The following is a 24,371-nucleotide window of genomic DNA, read 5'->3' on the forward strand; positions in this document are numbered from 1 at the left end:
TCGTGTAGTTTCCTTTTTTCCAGAGAACTACCTGCCACCCTTCTCGGTCACAGTTTGCTTGTGACCGAGACTCTCTCATTACAGCAGGCCTCTTCCCCAAGAAACGCAGCCAGTGGCAACGTTTGAGACCATGTATTTTAAACGGCTGCTGTACGGTCACATGAGAGTTGTAACCAGGAGCTGATATATACGATTTTACGCTCTATCCTGAAGCTAGATTTCGCAGCTTAGAAGTAATAGTCACTTTCCTTATGAACATACTTCCTGTGTATAATGTATTGAGAAGTAAAAATATTAATATTTATTGAGAGGGCACGTGACCCTGTGACCTTGTGCGCCAGCCGCCACTGGGCCAAATCTTGGTGTTTTCTGAGCCGGAGGAATTAAGGTTACGAGGCATAGCGATTCTTTCATTTTCATGGCTTTTTTCAGATATCTCTACTTTCCGAAAAGTCGGGCCTATTCCATTTTGCTCAGAACAGTATTAATAGAGGATGGTTCCCCAGTCGTACTTCCTCTTGGAACCACGGTCTAAGGTGTATTTTCTTTTCCCACTTGTATGGCCCTACTAACACGAACCAATCACCTAAAGATAAACACCGCTACTCGACTTAAGTACCAAAGTGACGGGAATCACTGAAGAAAATATATCCTTGTCTGATGGTCAACGTACTGGCGTTCGGTTCAGAAGCATCCGTGATCGATTCCCGGCGGGCCCTGGATTTTGAACATGGTTGGTTGATTTCCCCAGCTCAGGGAGTAGGTGTTTGCTCGTCATAATCGACATTTTAATTTGTATAGAACACATCACCAAATAAACCATTAAAAACCATAACAGTTAATACATCCCTCCGTATAGGCTTAGGATCAGGAAGGGCATCCGGCGTAAAACCGGGCTTAATCCATGTCACTGCCGACCTCGTGTAGTCGGGAAAAAGCTAGGAAGAAGAAAAATAATATGATAATTTTATTGTTTTTACTTTCAACTGACAACCTTTGACGGTTTCCGGAGATGCCGAGGTGCCGGAATTTTGTCCTGCGGAGTTCTTTTACGTGCTTGTAAATCTACCGACACGAGACTGACGTATTTGAGCACCTTCAAATAACGCCGAACGGAGCCAGGATCTAACCTACCAAGTTGGGTCAGAAGGCCAGCGCCTCAACCGTCCAAGTCACTCAGCCCGACGAGAAAAGGATAATAAAGAACCGGGCGGAGTAACTCACTGGAAAGGAGACAGGCAGATTCGCCATAATTCCAATGGTCCAAGTGAAATTTCCATTCCAGTTGCGCAATTCTCAGCGAGAGCCTTAATTTCCTACTTTCTTTACTTTCACTCGCTCATTACGAGTAATCTGTGTTCACCCTAAATAAATTTATTATTATTATTATTATTATTATTATTATTATTATTATTATTATTATTATTATTATTATCATTCATTCTGCGTGAATGGGTAACTTAGGACCATGTGGACTCAACATTTGTTGAGCTTTTCTTCTTGCCCAATAGTTCTTCATTTTCGCCGATTATTGTAATTTCTGTTCCTCCGATCACGTAGCCTACATGGCTTTGGTTTCTTCTCGTCTTCCTCAAATCCCCTTGTGTGAAGAATTTTCCTGATTACATTTCTATCCTGCAGATTTGCTGATCCTGATTCAGTGAGGCTTTTCTCTACTTGCTTATACCATTTTGAACTCGTACGTTTAATTTGCAAAAATTTGTGTATTCGATAAGTAAGTATGTTGTTATTCATTCTTTCCAAATGGCTTAAAAATTGAATTTGCCTCATTGTATCGGTAACTTTAGATATTTTAAAATATATTTCCGAGTTGGGTTAATTTTTGTCCTTATTTTTTTCTCGTGATTTTTCCTTTCTTTAATCTCTAATCGTTCATTTAATGTTCATGGCGTAAACTGAGCGTTTCTGAAACATAAGGAGCTTCTGATTTGATCACTGTTAAGTAAAGACGAATTTTACAGTTCCACGACAAGCATTTTTGGTTATAAACATTCTTTGTGTTTTGAAAAGCAACTTCCATTTTCTGAATTCTTGAAGGTCTACTAGGTAATTTATTTTCATTGCCATTTTCAGTATCCATTCACCTAAGTACTTAAATTATTTTACTCTTGCAATGTTATTCATATCTATAAATTATTATTTTATGAATGTCTATCCCTTACACCCAGCCCTCGTCCCACCGAAATTAACCAATGATGGTTAAAATTCCCGGCCCTGCCGGGAGTCGAACCCGGGACCCCTGTGACCAAGGGTCAGCACGCTAACCATTTAGCCATGGAGCTGGACGCCGTTGTATTAATGCTTTGTCGTTCTCTTCCGCAAAAATAAATAAATGAATAAACGAAGTAGTTGATCTCAGATAAGCTAATAGTAGCGTGTAACTACAGGCGTGGCTTGATATTCGAACACGTGGCCTATTCCCTGACATTTCAAGAACTCCGTTTATCAACCTGGGTTACCTTACTGTTGTTACCAAGCCAGTGGCAACTCAAATGTCAGAGAAGGTCTTATTATGAATAATTACGAACTTCTGGGAACATCTTCGGAGTTATATCAGGTTACCTCAAACAACAGTAAGCAGAAGTTGAATAGCGTTCCCTATTCCTAGTGTTATTGAAGTTCGCTACCCTAGTTCTGTGTTTAGTATAATAGCTTTCAGCCCAGCCAGCTAATGTTCAATTCCTAGTACCCGCGAATTTAAGACGTGTGTGAGGTAGCATTCAGTCCGGAGTAACTAAAGAGGCGAGTTTTAAAATTCCACCCTTCGTCATCTTTCAATTAGACTTATCTTCCATATCCCTCCCCAAATTACACCTTTGATCCAAGAAAATAGCCCCGTCTGCGAATCAGTCGTGGAAAACTCGGTAGAGGTAATAGGATTTTTGAAGGGCAGAAAAAAAAAAGGTCCATGGGCAGTTCATGTCGTATAATGTCGGCACATGAAGGATCTTTGGTGAGACATTCGATGTTAACCTGACAAAATAAGTAAAACTCAGCCATAGATCGCCTACACACATACCTTTGTCTGCCATCTGGTGGAGAAAAATGGACCGTCAAAATTGACGCGCAGGCAGCCTGAATATCATCGAATTAAAATGTGTATACACGCTAGCTGAGGCCAGGCGATTATTATTACTATTATTATTATTATTATTATTATTATTATTATTATTATTATTATTATTATTATTATTATTATCGAGCTCGATAGCTGCAGTCGCTTAGGCTTAAGTGCGGCCAGTATCCAATACTCGGGAGTATCCAATACTGTCGGCAGCCCTGAAGAGGGTTTTGCATGGTTTCCCATTTTCACACCAGGAAAATGCTGGGGCTGTACCTTAATTAAGGTCACGACCGTTTCCTTCCAACCCCTAACCCTTTCCTGTCCCATCGTCGCCATAAGAGCAGTCTGTATCGGTGCGACGTAAAGCAACTTGTAAAAACATATTATTAGTCTATTATTATTATTATTATTATTATTATTAATAATAATAATATTTGTTTTTACGTCCTACTAAATTCTTTTACGGTTTCCGGAGACGCCGAGGTACCCGAATTTAGTGCGCAGGAGTTCTTTTTACGTGCTAGTAAATCTACCGACACGAGGCTGACGTATTTCAGCACCTCGGAATACCACCAGACTGAGCCAGGATCGAACCTGCCAAGTTGGGGTCAGAAGGCCAACGCTCTACCGTCTGAGCCACTCAGCTCGGCATTATTGTTATTATTCTCATAATCCGAGAAAGGCTGGGATAGTATCTAACATATGTCACTATCGTTTCCTTCCTGACGCATATCCTGCTTCATTATGACGCAACGCTGACTCGGGATATCGCACAAAAGAATCCCTTCACACCCATATTAAGCGCAAGGATCTGATAACCAAGACGTAGGTTTGCTCTCATTTAGGAGCCTGCAATTGGTCAGGAAAGTAAAGGTACAGTATCTCCGTACAAGTCATGGAGGCCTTTGTGGGAGTGGAAAGTAAAAGTGGCGATGGTGGTGGTGATTATTGTTGTAAGAGGATGTACAACTAGGCAACCATTCTCTATATAACTCTAAAAACAGGGGGGGGGGGGGAAATGGAAGGGATCCGACACTTCGAAAAATGAAGGTATCGGCCAAAGGAAGACAAGAGCCACGAAGGGCGTGAAAATGAAAGACTCCCTAGGCCTCGAGTGCTCTAATGCCGTCGGAAAAGAACAAGAGTTGACCAAGGGAGGTCGGATAAGATAGATGAAAGTGAGGAGCCTCCACAAGTAAGTGGAAGCAATGCCAGGACTCTAGCTGTGAAGCCCCGTTGTCGCCAACCCATGTTCCCAAGTTGAGCCCCTGGAGCCCCTTGTAGTCACCTTTTACGACATGCAGAGGATACCGTGGACGTTATTCTACAGCCCCCACCCACAGGGAATGGAAGGTAAAGGCTTCCACTATTCGTGACCTCGGCACTAAATCGGGCAGATGCGGCTAGTGTCCAGTATTCGGGAGATAGTGGGTTTGAACCTCACTGTCGGCAGCACTGAAGATGGTTTTCCGTGGTTTCCCATTTTCACACCAGGCAAATGCTGTAGCTGTACCTTAGTTAAGGCCAAGGCCGCTTCCTTTCCACTTCTAGCCCTCTCCTGTCCCATCGTCGCCTTAAAACATGTCTGTGTCGGTGCGATGTACAGCAAGTCGTAATAATAATAATAATAATAATAATAATAATAATAATAATAATAATAATAATAATAATAATAATAATAATAATAATAATGGGGCAGAGTGATTCGGTCAATACGATCCGTTATGAATTTCTAATGTCTCTCTCGATAGGTAGAAATCTCTATTCTTGACGGAGAATCGAACCCATGTTCCTTCACGCGAACCGAAATCGTTCCTGTGATGTACTTCCATCAAAATCAAGGCCCTGTCTGAAAACATTAATCCCTATCCCGCAGTGAGAAACATTAGCTTGAGAAGAAAAATCCCTGTAAGTTACATTCCCTAACATTGCGAGTACCATAATGTGATGTGGGAGTTCAAGCAGACGTAGTTCTTTTCGTGTTTGACACTGTTTTCCTCACTTCTGCTCACAGTGGAGACCTGTTTACTACATGAACTTCATGCTTTGACTTACAAGACGTATCAATCTCTCCTCGAATAGCTGTTATCCAGGAGAGGAAAATGAAATAAGAAACTCAAAAGAAGGGGAAAATCCGACGTACAGGACAACTGTCATGTAACGAGACTTTAGAGGGAAATGTTTTCAGTAATACACTTCATTGCCACCTCTCGGCGACAGGTGGGCAAAGCGTTCGGTATAAATTACATGGCGCAAGAACGATATCATCGCTTTATACCTGAGCAATTCTTGGAAGAAGACATGCGTCATCTCCTGATTGTGCTGGTGCTGCTCTCGGCGCTGACTGTCTGGGGTAAGAACTTTCTGCTATTTTATATACCTTCATTGACTACCAGGGAAAACGTGTCTCTATTTCTCATGTTTAGTCTTGTGTTGGAATTTCTTCGTGAACTGAATTTCAGTACTGCCAATGTCGTGCCTTTTGTTTCTATTATACATATAAAATATAAGTCACAGTAGTTCATGGAAGACACGATTTATTCTAGACATGATAAAATATGTTTTGGGCGTTTGCCGTGTCAAGAAAACAGGGTGAAATTTGTTACGATTTGTTCTGATTTTCGTTGTTTCCAGGAGAAGAGAATATTTTGGTGTTTTATTCAAAAATTCCTGCAATTCTTTCATAGTACCTGTACCATATAGAAATTTGATATACCTATTCCATAGAAATAGACGTACAGTTTTCGTGGAATTGGTCACGCGTCACTTTCTTTGTGTTACTTCTGCACATAAACTCGGCATTTAGTTTGCTTAGGAGTTGGAATCGAGATATTTTTCTGGTTTTCTGGTTCAGCTGTCTGTAGATTGATTACCTCCAGCTTTTTCGGCAGATAAATAGTTTACTTCCTAGTAAACTCATAAGCTGTTCGAAGACTGATCGTGTCTTAATCCAGCTAAATAATCTTTTTGGCGATTGTTATCTGCTAACCGTTTACTGGAAAATGATTGTCAAATAATGAATTTTAATAATTGGGAGTAGCGTTATTTCGTCTGTTCCCACCACTGCGCGGTCTAGGTATTCATTTTTTTTAGGACAAGAAAATGGTGAGTTCCAGGAAGAAAACTATACCCTCTTCCTCATCTGTTTGCGAGAATGCCGGAGAGTCGGAAAAATCTCTATTTACTGCAATGGCGGGGGAAAGAAATCTGATCTGTTTTGGTACTAAGTTAGAGAAGAAACGCCTTCATCGCTACCGTAGCCTACAATTCTAAAAACAAAAAATAGTAAGTTTGTTATTTAGATAAGGAGAGAAAATCTCTCTTCATAAGAAACGGTTTTAATTGTTTGTAATTTTAAAAAAAGTCGTGTGGAGAAAAATTTGGAAACACTGAAATGTATTGTATTCTAAACAGGGGCGTAGCCAAGGAGGGAGAGGGAGAGAGGTTTGGTTACTGGGAGTTAGAACAGTTTATTGTCGGTTTCGGTTTTTTTTTTTGTAACATTCAAAGACATAATTGCTGAACCAAGAGATCTGTTGAATCTACCGTACGGTATTTTCTAAGAAGCCTCGAAAGTTGGATTTTATGATTGTAAACTGAACATACAAACTGTTCACCTTGATCGAATTGTTCAACATAATTCACTTGTATCAGTGTCCTTCAATGCGCGCACTACACACACACAAGCTCCTCCATTGCCTTCTATAATCATTTTGTAACTATCCCCCCCCCCCCCCATCCAGCGATCCTGGCTACTCTACTGATTCTAAACCAGGTCATAAGTAAACCAAGGTCCAAGGCCCTCGACGTTTCAATCATGTGTTCGGCTTCTTAGTCCTTGTGACTTGTTTAAGAATAAAGATACCCGGGCCGTGTGACTGAGCAATAAGATTCTGGATTTGGTCGTCTTAGCTATTTTATTGATCTGAAATATAATAGTCGGAATACGAAGTTCGTTTCGTATATTTATATTAGATTTCAACAATGGTGTTCTTGTCATCTTACGTAATTTGTTTTGAGAAACTTATAGGTAATTTATAAAGTGGAGTGTTGAGAATATAGCATGAGGCCTCACTGCCATACAGCAGTATGGGCATGATACGTGCAAAATAAATATCTCTATTAATATTAGGAGAGATATGTTTACCACGAATCTACTGTACTACGCTGGCGTAGCAGGGGGAGAGGTGATACTCCCACGTGGCGCGTCCCAGTTGGCGGGTAGGGGGGTCCTGACCGGCTTGCCGGCGGACGAACGAAATAAAATAGCTCTCGCGGACTAAACACACAACGCCCTGTGGGTGGGGACCGCAGACGAAGAATATACCCACGGTATCCTCTGCCTGTCGTACGAGGCGACTAAAAGGGGCGACCAAGGGGGTGATCGAATTAGAACCATGAGATTACTTGTAATTAGTACCACCATGGGTCGTTTTTACTTGCTCGTAGTACCACTATGTTAGGTACACAATGGGTTTGTGATTAGTAGCGACAGTTTGTACTTCCGGCTGGTTTTTACAGTACGTGTGATTAGTACCACTATAGGAGCGACACCATGGGTCTGCCTTGCCTATGATTAGTACTCACTATGTGAGGAACACCACGGGGTAGTACGAGTCCATAGGTTTGCGTCGCCTGTAAATGGCGCCGCAATGTACCAAAGAGAATATATGTCAAAGTACTAACCCACCACAGAACATCAATAATAAACAAATGAACTGATACATTCTTCCCTCCCAAATCAAACAGGCTAGCCATTACAATCTACACATATATCTGTGAAAACAGGCTGGCTAACCCATAACATTTCCCCATGTACACTGTGATTCTTGCAGGAGCGACAAATTTAAAATTAAATTGCATTCCTTATCTATCATACGTATATTTCACCACGACCCCTCACCAGTTGCAACGCTCATTTTTAAAATTTTACCTAACTTCTCAAACCGATATTGTTGTGATTTATATCTCAAATTAATCGGAAAACTCTCCTCTATGTTAAATTTTTTTTTCATAATTACGGGTCCGGGCCCTTAACCACTGGAGGTTGTATAGATACACGCACTGCGTGCCCAATGTATACTCTTTGTGCGTAACTGCGTCATTGTTGAATACTCCGTGAAGTAGCGGATTGTGGAATACTTCCAAGAAAAGACAGGGGTGTGATTTTTTATAGGACTAGGGTTTAAAACCTTGAATTGTATATTTTAACTGCAGAATAAAAAGCACAGAATTCACAGCATTTCTTGAATCCTGCAGCGGAAAAGAAGGAACTTACCTAAACTACTAATTCCGAGAAAAGAAGAGCGTAGTCTACTACTTCAAAGTGAAGACGTCCAACTAAGCTCACATCTGATCTAAAAATAACCATGATCTGTATTTTGATGTTGTTGATGATAGTTTGTTTGATGTTATAATAGATGCAGGATTAGCAGTTGTCCGGAATCCTATTAAATTATCAAGGCAAGACAAGATGTCCGGGAAAGCCCGGACATGCCCTTCAATTTAACCTTTTGTCCGGCGTCCGGAGGAATTTCTTAAAATTCCTAAATGCCCTCTTTTTTTAAAAAAAAATTCAGAGCACTCAGTGGTTTAAAATTGCATTTCCCAATCGCGAAAGAAAGATGGTAAATTTGTAAGCATGGCCATTTTTTTAAAGGGATATATATCTCTGATTCCCTCAAGCAGTGTACAGATAGGAGGGTAGGGAAGGCAGGTGGGCTAATGTTTTAAGAACAAGGCAAGTGAGGACTGTGACGAATCGGTATGAGTCATTACAGGTAGATCAACAGAGGAAAGATGGAGATCAGGGAAGTGTTACAGAGGAGGGGTGGGGCAAGAGGAAAGGGAAATGTAGAGTAGAGGACAGGATAGGAAGAGGGAGGTGGAACAAGGCAGTGGGAGGGAGAGAAGGGAGAAGGAAATAAGTTCTGCAGGAGTCAGGGAAGTTAAGGGAGCCCAGGAAAGGAGGGGTTCTAATGAGGGAGGGTTGAGGCTCTGGTCACATATGACTCAATTGTTCGGCATATCGGGAAAGAGTGTGGATGAAAGAGAAGAAGGGTAGAGTGTTATCCACGAATTAGGTTAAGGAAAATGTGAGGGAAATAGAAGGGTAGGAGTCAGGTAAGGAAAAGATAGTAATTTTCCTATATTGGTACCAATAATGTAAGGCAAGCAGGAAACAGTACTAACTTATAATCAGGGATGTGTGGGGTCTGGTTACGGCAACACAGAAGAAGTTTAAGGAGGGAGAAATTGTTATCAGTAGGGTACAGTGTAGGAGGAATAATGATTGGAGGGTGATTGGAGATTTGAATGAGGCTATGGATTGTGTATATGGGAAATTGGGAGTGAGATTTGTGGATCCTAATGGGTGGGCAGGAGATACATTCAGATGGTCTTCAATTGAACTGCAATGGTACATATAAGTTAGGGGATTTGTTTAGAAGGGTTATAGGAGTGTACTCCATTCTGGGATTTGTCAGGGAAAAAAGCACACTTTGTATGGTACTTGGCAGAATTCCTCTTCAAGACAAACTTCCCTGCTGACACGAGGTTGCATGAATTTTTCAAGGCTGCGAGTATGCTATATCATAAAATTTATTTCATGGAATGTGCTATATCCTCTGCTACATTAAGGTAGGTTCAATAGAAAATTATTTTGTTCTCGTGGGCATATGCAGAAATTATTTTTGGGGTGGGGGAGGATATCAATATTAAAATTTGAGGACTATAAAATAATGTTGGGTGCATACTGTGAAATTAGAAACACTAAATGAAAACTTCCAAAATAACACAATTATTTAATTAAGACACATTTGTATTCAGGTTGATGATTACAATACCAAACGTCGCCTGGGTATTTTGGCCAGCTTATGGATTATATTTTCTATGGTCACATGTTCTTCTTTGCATACAAAAGAGCTAACCCATTCAATCTTTCCTCTGCAATCATATTCAGCAAATAACCTTTTAAATAGACATGATATAGGCTGTGTACGGCCATAGCCGTGTTGAAACACCGGATCCCGTGAGATCTCCGAAGTTAAGCAACATTGGGCGTGGTTAGGAGTTGGATGGGTTGCCACGCGCTGTTGGTTGGGGGGTAAGGGAATGGAGGAGCGGAAAGGAACTGGCCACCCTACCGCACGTAAACTCCGGCTCAGGAACACCTCTGCGGAGGTTCGAACCTGCCTTTGGGCAGAATAACCCTTACCTTTACCTTATAGACTATATGCTGTGTCAAAGAAATAAGGTGAAAGCATCAATGCCTTTTAAATATTTCAGGGATGAAAAAGAGCGTTCTGGTGTGGTAGGCCTAGTGTTTACCTTCACAGTTGATTGAGGGGGAATTATTTCCATGTTTCCATCTGAAGTTCTGAATTCATCACATTACAAATATTTTACCTGTTCATGTCATCCATTGTTCACAAGTCCTGTGCTGTTGGTCATTAAACTTCCGGCTTAACTGTACCCTTTCTGCACTGGTCCACACTTCCTCTCACTCAACTGTTTGGTGATAAAGGTAAGGCTAAAACCCATTCACTTAAAATTAAAAGACTGGGCAGAGAACTTATAATACTCTTTTCATCGTTTGCTAATGGCGTATGGGAATTACCTGCGAACTGCGATGTCTTAACAATTGCAGAATAAATGCCAGATCAAGCTCACTGTAGTATTTATTAACGGAAGCATCTGCACATTGTTGGCAAATATGTAGCTCAAATTAAAAGCAAAACAGTGAGCTACCATACCTAAAATCTTCATTTACATGGTTGCCACAATTAACCACAAGTTTTAAACTTCAAAATTTGGTGGGGTGAGGGGGAATTTATCCTCCCAATCCCTCCCTCTGTGTACACCACTGGTTGTTCTGTATTGTACATTATTTCATTACAGATTGCATTTAGTTGTGTTTTTATTGTGCATGGGCTGGTAATGGAGTGCATTTGACTTGACTGGTGGGAATGATGTGATATCTGATTGTATCTTAGCCAATGGAAATGTTACTGCCTGCTTGACTAAATTGCATTAGGTTATAAAAGTAAATGTACTTTTGGGAGCTGGCTGTCGCAGTGAACACATCGCTTCTCTACAAGGTATTCCACTGAAGATCTGTACTATTTCAAATCCATTATAATGCTATAAAAGTTAGGCAGCGGTTACTAAATTTCTACCGATTGAGGTGCTACACAGCATGTTCACAGCACAATTGCAAAGTGACTGGCGCTTTTGTATTACTCTATCCATTGCCCAAGAGCAGAAGAATATCCATCAGGACCAAACTCTACATCTTTCAAAGAATGTAAAATCAATATGGGAAAAGTTGACACCGCACGTCCACCTTGCTTGGAATGAATGTCGGAGGAGAAATATGTTCATTGCAATGTACAAGAACCCACCATCTTGTCCTCAGAAGAACATATACCACATATACTTTTATAACCTAATGAGTATTACATGCCATTTTCTGTTGCTGAAGTAGCTTCTTGCATTCCTATTTGACAACGTAAAGTGGCATGTGACGGCATTCTGGTCAGTCATAATAATGAAATTCCGTTGCTAACTCCGGCAGAATAAAAGCGCAAATGAATGGAACATGTGAAGGAAACAATGTAGAATATAGAACAGCAATAATATGATATGAAACTTACCTTAATAAGTGATGGGTACAGCGCAGCTGCCGCATTAAAGGACTCGTGCACCCAGATGTTGAAGAGGAAGGAACTCTTGAACAGGGATTCTATACGATATCTGAGGAAAAATTGTTTCCTCTTACCCTAACATATCCAGATCAATGGTCATATCTAGGCCCTACCCTAACCAATCAGATCAATGGTCCTGTGTCGGCCCTACCATAACGAGTCCAGACCAATGGTATTTCCACAGGCAACTAGAGGCCTAAGGCTGCTTTGCAACTCTAACCTGGGGACTTACGCCCCCAGACCCCCTTTGCTTGTCCCCATATCACTGGTCTTGTCCAGGCCCTACCTTAATCCCGACCAGTGGTCTTGTCCAGGCCCTACCGTAACCAGTCCGGACCAATAGCCTTGTCCAGGCTTCGCGGTTTAACCTGGGGGGCTTAGTTCCTAAGTGAACAAGTTAGCAGCCTTGTACACTGCCCGACTACGTCCTCCACAAAAAGGCCACGAGAAGTAAACAAAGGACAGCCGTTCCGTGTGGTGAAAGTGTGGTAGCGAGGAGCAATATTTTGCCAGCAAGGGAGTAATTATTGATATCTATATTGCTGCTGTATGGGTCACAGACATGAAAATTAAAAAAAGGGATTATCTCCAAGTTTCAGACCCTCATCAATTGCCATTGCGAAGAATATTATACATCTACTGGCCAGATGTGATTTCCAACAATAACTCTGGAGGACAAGAGAAATCCAGCAACAAAAATGGAAATTAACTGGGCGTACTCTGAGGAAGGGAAAAGAAGCTGTCGAGAGGGAGGCCTTGGATTGAAACCTGCTGGGGAAAAGACAAAAAGGGACACCCAGGAAATCAGGGTGGAGATTCCTCCACAATGAGACTCTGTAGGTGGAAAAGACATGGATGAGATGGCGAGGCTTTGTTGATGCCTAATGGGCCATGAAGGACAACAGGAAGTAAACAAGTCAACTTCTGTCTGTTGACTGAAACAAGTGACACTCATCTTGGCGACCAAAGGTCCCCTGACAGAGTCTGGCATTGTTTCCACTTGTGTCTGGCTTCACACTTTCACCTTTCCTATTCTACGCCCTTTGGCAACCCTTCTTCTCTTCAGACCTGAACAGTGTCTTTCATTTGCATGCTCATTGTGGTGCATCCCTTTCTTTTGCTTAAATATCCTTTAAAGAATGGGTCTTCTTCCTTTTTCGTTTATTCTTAGAGTCTGGAGGGATGGTCGCCCAGTTGTACTGTTCCTTTGAACATTAATTACCAACATCATAACTGCCTTGAGTATATCACACCCTCAGAACAAGACTTACACACCTACTAAATCTCTGTTTTGAGTCATCATCATCATTATCATCTTGAACCAGCTCCAATTTGCTGGGTGCGGTGAATGAGCGTTCTCCATTTACTTCTGTCCATGTAAACCATAACCTGCTGCAAATCCAGATCTCGCCCAGTTCGATCACTTCTAATTTGTTTGATCCATCATTTCCTTGGCCGACCTCTTGATCTTTTGCCTTTGAGTTCCTTCTCAAACCACACTCAGCTGTTCCTTGTGGGTCCATTGTTTTGAGATGCCTAAAGCATTTCAGCCTGGCTTCGACACATATCTCACTATGGGATTTTTTCACTTGGACAAGATGCCCTCATCATTTCTTATTTTGTCCCTCCTCGTTTTCTGAATCATAGCTCTTAAGAACTTTATTTCAACTGCTTTATAGTTTGCTGATATTTCCATTGGTTTGGATGCAATTTCTATATTTCAGTTCTTATGAGTTTTGACTTGAAATTTGAGCGCTGCCTTTTGGCGGAGGCTAAGTTAATGAATAAACAGCGAATCACAGGCGGCTGATCACTCCGATAGAGTGCGTTAAATTCTAGTTACGGTTACCAGTGTTGTCTGTTTTCTGTAACCACATGCTATCAGCTGTGTATTTTATAGCGTTCAGTTCTTTCCGTGGTCTTTGTCAGTTCACTCGGCCAGTCTTGACAAAGCAACAACACTGGCGGGTAGAAATAATAAGTTGATTGAGCAATTGAAGGAGCGCAATATTTTGGTTCGCGATAACATAAGGAAGGGGGAACTCGTGCATCTTGTGAAACAAAAAGCCCTAGTACCCAGTTTACGTGGTGGATGAAATAGACAGGAGAGTAAAACCTCAACAGACGATGACAATGCTGATAGTAACTCAGAAACAAGTAATGTATTCCCTTTTTGGATTTTTTTCCCCTTCCTTACGAGAAATTGAATCTATTAGCAACATGAGCTCTTCTAGATGGTGAATAGAAATTTCATTTCATTTTCTCGTGTTTTGTCTGTTGCATTTATCTTCTTTTTATCTTATAGCCTTATTTTAAATATATTATGAGTTATTGTTCATCTTATGTGGATTATGCATTTTGCTACAAAGAATAATTGATTCTGGACTTAAATTCGAGTATATACATTTCTATTTAAAGATAAAAATTTCATTGTTCCGTATTGAAATTATTGATGTTAAAAATGAAATAACTGGAAAGGAGGTTCAACCTATTCAATACTCAAAAGAAAGAAACGTAGCAATCACATTTCTATTTAAATGGGACTGTTTTCGACCTTAGTCTAGGTCATCATCAGCCATAAAAAACATTTTACATGTTGAAATTCATAGAAATGGATCTATAGACTGTATGTGGTAACTGGTACATAAAAGCTCCTGTAGAGTACTAATTTTGATCATAATGGATTTTGCTTATCCCAAAGAAGTTTTCTCACAAGATGATAAAACTGGGCTCCATTCTGTATTCTACTAGTGTTTTCTGCAGATGGTTGGCTGTCTGTTGTTACTACACTGCCAAGGTAACGGAACTGATGGACTTGTTCCAACTTGGATCCATCTAGAGTGATATTAATATGGATGTTCTGTCAACTAATAGGCAACACTTCCGTTTTGGACTTGCTTATCTTGTAAGCAAATTGCTTGAGTATAGCATTGCAGTCATTCAGCTTCTGTCGTATTCCAGCCTCACTATTACCCCATATCACATCATCTGCAAACACAAGAGCTTTAAACTCAGAGTTGTTGTTGAGTTTCTTAACTCTTTTCATTATTTCATTCATTTCAGTGATGAATAAAAGTGGAGATAATGTGCTGCCTTGCTGTTCTGAATGAAAATGAAATGTCGTATGGCTTTTAGTGCCAGGATATCCCAGGACGGGTTCGGTTCGCCAGATGCAGGTCTTTCTGTTTGACTCCCGTAGGCGACCTGCGCGTTGTGATGAGGATGAAATGATGATGAAGCCACCACATACACCCAGCCTCCGTGCCATTGGAATTAACCAGTTAAGGTTAAAATCCCCTACCCGGCCGGGAATCGAACCCAGGACCCTCTGAACCGAAGGCCAGTACGCTGACTGTTCAGCCAATGAGTGGGATGCTGTTTTGAATAAATTGTGTTCAAAGATTTCAAACATACTTCAAAATTCAGCATTTTAAGATAGACACTCGATTTTCTTTACTCACACTTGTGTATCAATCTGGCATCAGGGAATGTAACTGTCTAGCTTCAATGTACACAAATAAACAACAAATATAGTTATGACAAGGTGTTGGTACATTGTTGAAATGAAAAGGTTACATCAGTCATACAATACAGGAGGAAATGCACAGAAGTGAGTTGAGACATCATAGGATTTAAATAAAGTGTTATTAAAGTGAATATTATTACAATTCGGATATTCTAAGCTTAAATAGGCTATAAATACATAAAATAAAACAGAATAAAAAGTATTACCCCCTGTGGGTGTGGGGCACAGACTAAGAATATACCCACAGTATCCTCTGCCTGTAGTAAGAGGTGACTAAAAGGGGCAACCCCTGTGGGTGTGGGACACAGACTAAGAATACACCCACCGTATCCTCTGCCTGTAGTAAGAGGTGACTAAAAGGGGCAACCCCTGTGGGTGGCGGATGCAGACGAAGAATACACCAATGGTATCCCCTGCCTGTAGTAAGAGGTGACTAAAAGGGGCAACCCCTATGGGTGGCGGACGCAGATGAAGAATACACCCATGGTATCCCCTGTCTGTCATAACAGACAACTGAAAGGGACTGACGAGGTATGATGAAATTAGAACCATGAGACTACTTGTGATTAGTACCATTACATGAGGAACACCATGGGGCTGTGTTGCTTGCAATTAGTACCACCATGTCAGGAACACAGTGGATCTACGTTACCTATGAGTAGGAACCTTATGCAAGTAATGCCATGGGTCTGGGCATTGCCTGTGGTTAGTACCATTGTGTGTATCCCACTGAGACAGCGGGGTGGGCACTGGGCTGCCCGGACTAATGTCCATGCAAGGAAACATGCCGTATGGTGCGCTGGAGTGTGTCGGTTCCCCTGTGTTCAGAATGAGTCTGCATTACCTATGAGTAGCATCACTATATGAAGAACACCATGGTATACATTACCTGTGATTAGTACCGTTATGTGAGAAACACCATGGGTCTGTGTTTCCTGAGAGGAATACCATTATGTGAGGAACACCATGGGTCTGTGTTGCCTGTGGGGGGTACCATAATGTGTGGTATGCCATATGCCATGTGTTTGCATTTCCTATAATTAGTACAACCAGGTGAGCAGCACCAAGAGTATACATGGCTTGCAATTAGTTGAACTTCGTGAGGAATACCATGGGAATCCGTCACCTGTGATTAGTCCCATTATGGGTTTTGTTGCCTGTGAGTGGTGCCGTTATGTGTGACATATCATGTGCCTTTACAAAGGAAACATTTAATGTATCCTCCTATTCAGTACATAACATTATTCCATCATTAGATGGAGTAATAACATTCAAACATGTTTCGACTCGTTTCAGTCATCTTCAGTGAAATAAAGGTGTGTGTATGTGTGTTAAGTTATTTACACAATACAAGCTAAAAATGGGCTAAAGACATAACGAAGGAACAAATGAAAAACAAAAGAGACATGACAGAAATAAAAAACAAAACAATATACAGCATTTTCATCATTAGGTGGAGCAATAAATAACTCATTGAGACAAATTCAGTGAAAAAAGGGTTAATATTATAAATAATTGAATCTAAAAAGTGTTTTAAACCTAAGAAAAAAAGAAATTAAAACAAATGATACAGACAGAAATGAACTATAAGTGCTTATAGTAAGGTAGCGGACCTCTTAGTCTAAAACCTAACCCTGTGGGTTATTCCCTGTGGGTGAAGGACGCAGACAAAGAATACACCCACAGTATCCCCTGCCTGTCATAAGAGGTGACTAAAAGGGGAGACCAAGGGATGATTCTACTTGTGATTAGTACCATTAGGTGGGGAATATCACTTTGTGAATAGTACCACTATGTTAGGTACACAATAGGTTTGTGATTAGTAGCAGCAGAGAGTGGTTCACTGTGGGTTTACAGTACCTGTGATTAGTACCACTATACTGTATGTGGAACAACATGGGCTTAGATAGGTAGATAGATAAAGAATGGGTGAGCCCTGCCTTTGCAGGGCTCCACACATAGTGAAGATCATTTGTGTCCCTTAAACAGGTTTGCCTAGTCCAGCTCTAGTGCTCCTATAAAAGGTACCAGTGTCCGGATGTTGGCATTCCTGATGTCTTCCATGCTCACAAAATGTGAGCCAAGATATTGATGTCTAGTGATTGCAAGAGCCTCGCACTGACACAACACATGCGCGGAGGTCTCTTTCTCCCTACCGCATCTTCTGCACATTGGATCCTGAATGATTTTCATGATGTGTAGGTGTCTCTGTAAGGTATTGTGTCCTGTCAACAGTCCAACTACCATTCACATTCTGGTCCTATTCAAATTTATCAGGACCTTTTTATAACTTTGGCTTGGCCCTTTGGTAAGTTCACATGCCTGCCTTGCTATGGTTAGCCTCTTCCAAATGTCTAAGTGAGACTGGTTTGTCCACTGGGATATTACCAGTTTCACGCTTCGAAGTGACACTCCTAGGAAGGGCTCTGGTCCTATGAAAGGACCTTTTGAGCCTTGTTTTGCTAGTTTGTCAGCTTCTTCATTTCCACTGATACCTGTGTGCCCAGAGATCCATAGTAGGGTAACTGAGCTAAGTTCACACAGCTGATCTAACATCCTTTGGCATTCCCATACCATTTTTGATGTTGTTCTAACTGCACATAGTGTTTTTAACGCTGCCTGGCTATTACTGCAAATGGTGATGCATCTTCTATGTCCAGGCATGTTCCATATATACAGCACAGGCCAGTATTGCATATACTTTGGTCTGGAAAACAGTAGCATATTTACCCATGGGAAGGAAGAGCCTTGTCTTAGGTTCCCAGACCCCGGCGCCTGTGCCCGTCTCTGTCCGCGAGCCATCTGTGTACCATGTACAGCCCCCAGACCTAAGACAGCCCCAGCATCCGCGGCCCACTCCTCCCTTGTGGGTATAACCACTGTGAACTTATAATTCAGTTTAAAACTAGGCTTCATCAGGTCCCCGATCATCATTGTCATAGGGCAGTCTGGTGAAGCCTTGTAAGAATAGAAGCATGACCTCTATTCGGATTCTTGAAGGACCATCCTCCGAGTGACCAGAGGCAGTAAGCACTCATTCCCACTATTTCCTTAACATATAAATGTAAAGGGGGAAGACCTAGGATGGCCTCCATTGCACATAATGGTGTGGTATCCAATGCCCCTGTTATTCCTAGACATGCAAGTCTTTGGACACTGTTTAACTTGGTGGTCACAGTTTTACTCTCCAAACCTGGCCACCAGACTAAAGGTGCAAAGGTGATCGTGGGCCATACAATAGAAATATAGAGCCACTGGACCACCTTAGGTCCTAGGCCCCAAGTCTTTCTGACAGCCCTGCGACAGGCCCACATAATCTAGCGAACCTTATCCACCTTATAGTCAATATGTTTCTTCCAACTCAGTCTTGCCTCAAGGATTACCGCAGGGTACTTAACTGAGGTTGTCTTAACTAATTTTTTCCCAAATAGGAAAGGCTCTGACAGTCCGTCTAGTCTCCTCCTCCTGGTAAATACCACGAGCTCCGTCTTGTCGGGATTAACCGACAAGTTCGGTCCGTGGCACGATCTTTCCACCCTACGTAGGGAGCTGTGTACGAGGTCTGAAACTGTACTGGGGAAATTTCCCACCACCATCAGGCTAATGTCATCTGCATAGCCTTGAGCGTAAATTCCTCCAACATTTAACCTGGTAAGTAGTTCATCCACTACCAGACACCATAATGTTGGTAATAATACTCCTCCCTGTGGACACCCCCTGTCTACATTAGCTCTCAACATTACTGCGTTGAGGGTAAACAGAACTTAACGGCCCTGCAGTGAGGCCATAATCCATTTTATGAGCATACTGCTCTCTCCTCTTCTCTCTAGACTAAGTTCTATGGAGCCCAAACATGTGTAGTTAAAGGCCCCTTCTATATCTAGGAATACCACCATAGCAAGTTGTTGCTGATCCAAGGCACTCTCCAGCCTAGAAACTAGCTGGTGTAGTGCCGTCTCAACTGACTTCCCTGGTTGGTATGCATGCAGGGGACAGTCTCTTAATACTTTCTCCCTGATACGTATATCCACCAGTCTTTCCAAAGTCTTAAGAAGAGAAGACGTTAGACTAATGGGTCTATAATCCTTAGGTCTAGTATAAGAAGACCTTCCGGGTTTAGGTATATACACTACCTTCGCCTGACGCCACAAGGAGTACACGTACCCCATAGTGAGACAGGCTCTAAAAATTCTGACCAGGTATGGTATAAGGACCGTGCCAGCTTCCTGGAGAAGTGCTGGGAAGATCCCATCCATTCCTGGGCTTTTATAAGGGGCAAAAGATTCTAATGCCCACTTCACCCTTCTTGTGGTAATAATCTCTGCGGCTTCCTTCCAGCCACTTCTATCGGGTCTGAAGGATCCACTCGATTCTATTTCACTATTTGCGACTACTGAACCTGGAAAGTGGGCATCAAGCAATAAGCTAAGGGTCTCCCCCTTTGTGGATGTATATCCACCCAAAGGTGACTCCAATGAGCCCAGCCTTGCCCTTCCATCCAAGGTTAGAATTTTATGAAGCCTTGCGGCTCCATGTTGACTCTCGATTGAGTCACAAAACTGTCTCCAAGATTTCTTAGAACCCTTTTTGACTTCTGACTTGTACTTTCTTTGTGATTCTTTATAAGAATCTAGACTTTCTTGATCCTGAAGTTCCCTGTATTTATTCCAGAGCTTTTGTGTGTTTCTTCTCAGGTGTTCAAGATAACTGTTCCACTTGAAGCTTCCTGTTACTCTTTTTGCCTTAACGATGGGGCAGTTTAATTCATAAGAGGTAACTAGTGTCTGTGTGAGAAAGCTCACACTGAGCTCCAGTTCCTCTTTGTTCTTAATTATATTCAAGGGTTCTCCTTCCAGTCCCCTCCTCATGACCTCCCTAAAAGACGTTCAATTGGTTTGTCTAGCGTTTCTGTAAGATGGAATCTCGAAGGAGCCCTCTATATGAAACACAATGTGTCTGTGATCTGACAAGGAAGGCTCCAACGAAACTTTCCAGTCTTTAAATTCCTGTATGATTCCCATGGAACCCAGGGTAAGATCTATGATCCCCTCACTCCTATTATTGATGAAGGTAGGGGTATCACCTATGTTCATGATCTCAAGATCAGTTGTACATAGAAATTCTATGAAATGCTCTCCCCTTCAGTTTGTGTATTTACTTTCCCAAATGCTGTGATGAGCATTGGCGTCACAATCTACTATGAGGTTAAGTCCTTGTTTCGTACAGTATATCACCAGTCTCTTGAACTCCTCCGGTGGGGGTGGAGATTCAGAGTCTCCTGGGAAATATGAAGAACAGACAACCAGGTCTCTTGGCTGTCCACCCTCTTCATATCTCACTAGAACTGCTACAAGGTCTCTAATATTGAAGCCCGGTATAGCCCAAGCGTTATGATCCTTATCTAGTATACATGCTCTAGGCTTCTCCTCTGCCACTCCACTGAATAGAGTGAAGCCTGCACATTTTAGTCCCATGACATGCCCCAGTCTAAGCCAGGGTTCTTGTACCAGGGCGACCGAAAACCTGCCTTTCTGGATACTTCTTATAAGTACACTAGAGGCTGCTATACAATGTTGTATCTTTGCTTGTATGAAAGTAACCATTCCTTACTTTCATACAATACTTTACCTTATGCGGTCTTCAGAACGTGCAGCTCCGTCTCCCACGATGAATCCTGAGGCTTGGCTGGCCCCGACTCCTGTCCAGGCTCCCGCTCTTCGCCCCTGCCAGTCTCAGTGTTGTCTGTGGTGGGGTTGGTCCTCTGCTTGTCGCGTTTGCCCTCCACCAGGGTGAAGTTAGCAACATGGACCCCGCAGAAGATCTTCTTCCCCACCACTTTTTCCACATCTCTGGAGTCCATGCTGACCACAAGTCGGACACCTCTCTTCTCCTCCTTGCGGTCGTAGACTCTCCAGCTGTTGGGATTTAAGCCATTGTTCTGGCGTGCCATTCTTCTCAAAAGGACGTTGTTGTCCATTGGTTGTCCTGGTATCCAGACCATGACTCTCTTATAGGAAAGGAGTTTATCCATGCCCACAATTGTGAGCCTGGCTCCTTTCCACGGTTGCATGTCTGTAACAAGACTAGAAAGCCATGCTACAGTCTCATCATTCTCTGCGATAATGATGGCTGCACCTCTCGACAGATAGCAGTCTAGGAACTGAGGCTTAATGGGCCCCTGCTCCGGAAGCTCATCTATCAGATTGGTGATAGCCTCCTCCACAGACTCCACCTGTTTCTCAGTTAGCTGCTGGTCAGGATATCCTACAGGCACTATGGCCATCCTGATCCCAGCTTTAGCTATCCTGGCATACTCCACCTTGGGTTTTTTGTGGGCCTGCCAATCTTCTTCTGGGGTTGCCCCCAACAGAAGTCGTTTCCCCACTGGTGTCTTAGTGGATGGAGTCCTCTGTGCCCTAGAAGCAGAGCCCTTTTCAGGGTCCCGTCTCTTGTGCCCATTGGATCCCCCCCACAGTCGTCGCTGTCGTGGCAGTAGAAGGCCTCTCAGCTCCAGGAGTTAGGCCCTCTTTGGCCTTCTCCCAGGCCTTTAAAGCCTTCTTATACCTCCTCTTCTCAGCACCAGAGTGCTGTTTCTTCTTCTTCTTCTTCTGGACTAGAAGATTGCCCACCTCTAGAGTGAGCTCTCTTACTGTCGAGGTCGTACTATCCGAGGGTATCTCTGAAGAGTCCCCGTCGGTTATTGTTCAACTGGTGTTTCTCTCGGAGGCCCCAGAGGAGCTCTCCCGTTTTTGGGTGGCTACGGTACTCATGTAGGTCCTACGAGTAGCTAGGGAAATATAATGTCCACCCAGGCAGAGCCCCGCATACCCGGGTAAGGCTACTTACTTCGAGAGGGCGCCAAGTATCTCCTCCTTGTATACCGAATGGTTACCCAATAGGGCTCCATTCGGCATCGCAAGAAAGGAGCTACTAGTCCCCCTCACCACGCAGAGGATCTTCAATTGAAGAGGGTAACCGAGGTTATTCCCCTACAATTGTAGAAGCATACGTGAGGGGGCACCATGGGCTTATGTTACCTGTGATTAGTACCATTATGTGAGAAACACACGGGTCTGGGTGTTGCTTGTGAGTAGTATCACTATATGAGCGACACTGTGGGTCTGCATTGTCTGTGATTTGTACCTACCATGTGAGGAACACCATGGGATAGTTTGCGTCCCTGTGATTAGTACACCTAGGTGGGGAACACCATGGGTTTGTGTTGTCTATGAGTGGTGCCATTATGTGAGAAACACCATTGGTCTGCGTTACCTGTGCAACGTACATTACATGCTAGTAGTACCACAATGTGTGGAACACTGTGGGTCTATGTTATTTTTTATTAGTACCGCTACATGAGAAATACCATAGTTCTACATTACTACCGATAAGTATCATTATGAGGGGCTGTTGAGCTGGATTTTGGACCCCTTTAGACAACAAGCATCATTGATTGAGGATTGTGCTTTGGAAGCAGTCCCTTGGCCAGTAATACTACTGTTTTAAGTTCATAATGATTATTCATCGTCGTCTTTTGGAATTCTAGTCAGTGGATCGATTTTGGAACTATTTTTAACTTTCAGTATTGTGAGTTGGATCCACTGATTATTTTAAATTCATATTCATCAAGTCATTCTTCATCACATTTTGAATTCTGGTCAGTGGATGAATTTTGGACTTTTAAAATGTCATTACGTTTCATACCATTAGGGGCCGATGACTTAGCTGTTATGCCCCTTTAAACAACAAACAACATCATTATTAAATAGTATTATAATTTAAGGGGTGTTTCAAAATATAATTTAGAACAAGGAATACAATACAAAGATATTGGTGTAGTCTACATGAAATAAATGCATAGTTACTAATAATTAATCTGAACAAAAACCAAAGTGCATGCTAATCATTTTCAACTGAATCACATTCTTTATTGGAAATATTGTATCCTTTCTGTGAAACTGGCAGTGATTGGTAAAAAGCACGATACACTCTAGTTATTATATTTCCATCACATAATGACATTAGGACTTTCCTTTCTTTCAGCCAAGGACATGGTTTTCATGTGTAGGCAGGAGTAACTTGGATGGTTCCAATTGATTTCTCGCCCTTTGATGACGCCTAATATGAATGTAATTGAACCGTTCAGAATCAAGGTCTGTCTTGTAGAATACAGTATACTTCTGGCCAGAGATGGATCCTGGGAGGGGATAATGGGGGGTTTATCCCCTCCCACATGGCTATTAGTTACATTTAAATGTCAAAAGTTTGATTAAACTTTCAAGATATTTTTGTTCAGGGATTTGATATTGGATTAAATATGTCAGGTAAATTTATTGGCCCACAAGCACTGTTATGTAGGTCGAGTCATGAGTCGTGGCAACTATTGTTTTTCTCGGCGAACAGGAGACAACATGGAAAATCTAAGATGTGCATTTGGAAAGGTACGGTATGTACTTGCGTGTGATGCCACTAGATGGTGTATGTAAACAATAGTGTGGGTCTAAGCATGCCCCCAAATTCAGTGTGTGAGTGAGAGCATCACAAACTGGAAGTCAACAAGCAGGAGCAATGATCATATATTAAAATAGCAGTTCTCCGCAGCAGAAATGCATGCCAATGCCATGCAGAGCTGCGGGAAGTATTAGGTGTGTGTGCCATACCCTATAGAACAATGGCGAGATGGGTGGAGACGTTTAAAGGGGGTAACAGCATTTCGGAGAGAGGTGTCATACGTTAGCGATGTACATGCAGCGAATGGTATTCAGCGCCTGCCCCACCACTGGCAACGCACAGTGGAAACCTTGGGTGATTATTTCGAAGGTCTGTAACCAGTAGTGACCTGTCCTTTGTACATAGTCTTGTGTATTTGCTGTCTATACCATAATAAAACAATGTTTACCAATGGTCTGTGCTCTGTCACTTTCCTACGAGAATCTCCTGAAGTCAGAATTTGTCTTCAGGCACTATGCATAAGTACATGCCCTCTGTTGCCAAATGGATATCTTAGATTTTCCGTGTTGTCTCGTGTTTGCAAGAAAAAAAAAAGTTGCCATGA

The 24,371-nt window shown here is 42.2% G+C and overlaps 1 protein-coding gene across 3 annotated transcripts in view; it reads left to right on the plus strand.

The window, feature by feature from the left end:
* The first annotated feature begins 9,080 nt into the window (after window positions 1-9,080).
* Window positions 9,081-24,371, plus strand: part of LOC136881287 (uncharacterized) — a 136,102-nt gene continuing 120,811 nt past the window's right edge. For all 3 annotated transcript variants that reach the window (XM_067154080.2, XM_067154079.2, XM_067154081.2), the window contains exon 1: window positions 9,081-9,724. The gene's annotated coding sequence lies outside the window, so the exon portion shown is untranslated. The remainder of the gene's footprint in view (window positions 9,725-24,371) is intronic.

This window comes from Anabrus simplex, chromosome 9 (genome assembly GCF_040414725.1).
Source record: "Anabrus simplex isolate iqAnaSimp1 chromosome 9, ASM4041472v1, whole genome shotgun sequence".
Taxonomy (NCBI): domain Eukaryota; kingdom Metazoa; phylum Arthropoda; class Insecta; order Orthoptera; family Tettigoniidae; genus Anabrus; species Anabrus simplex.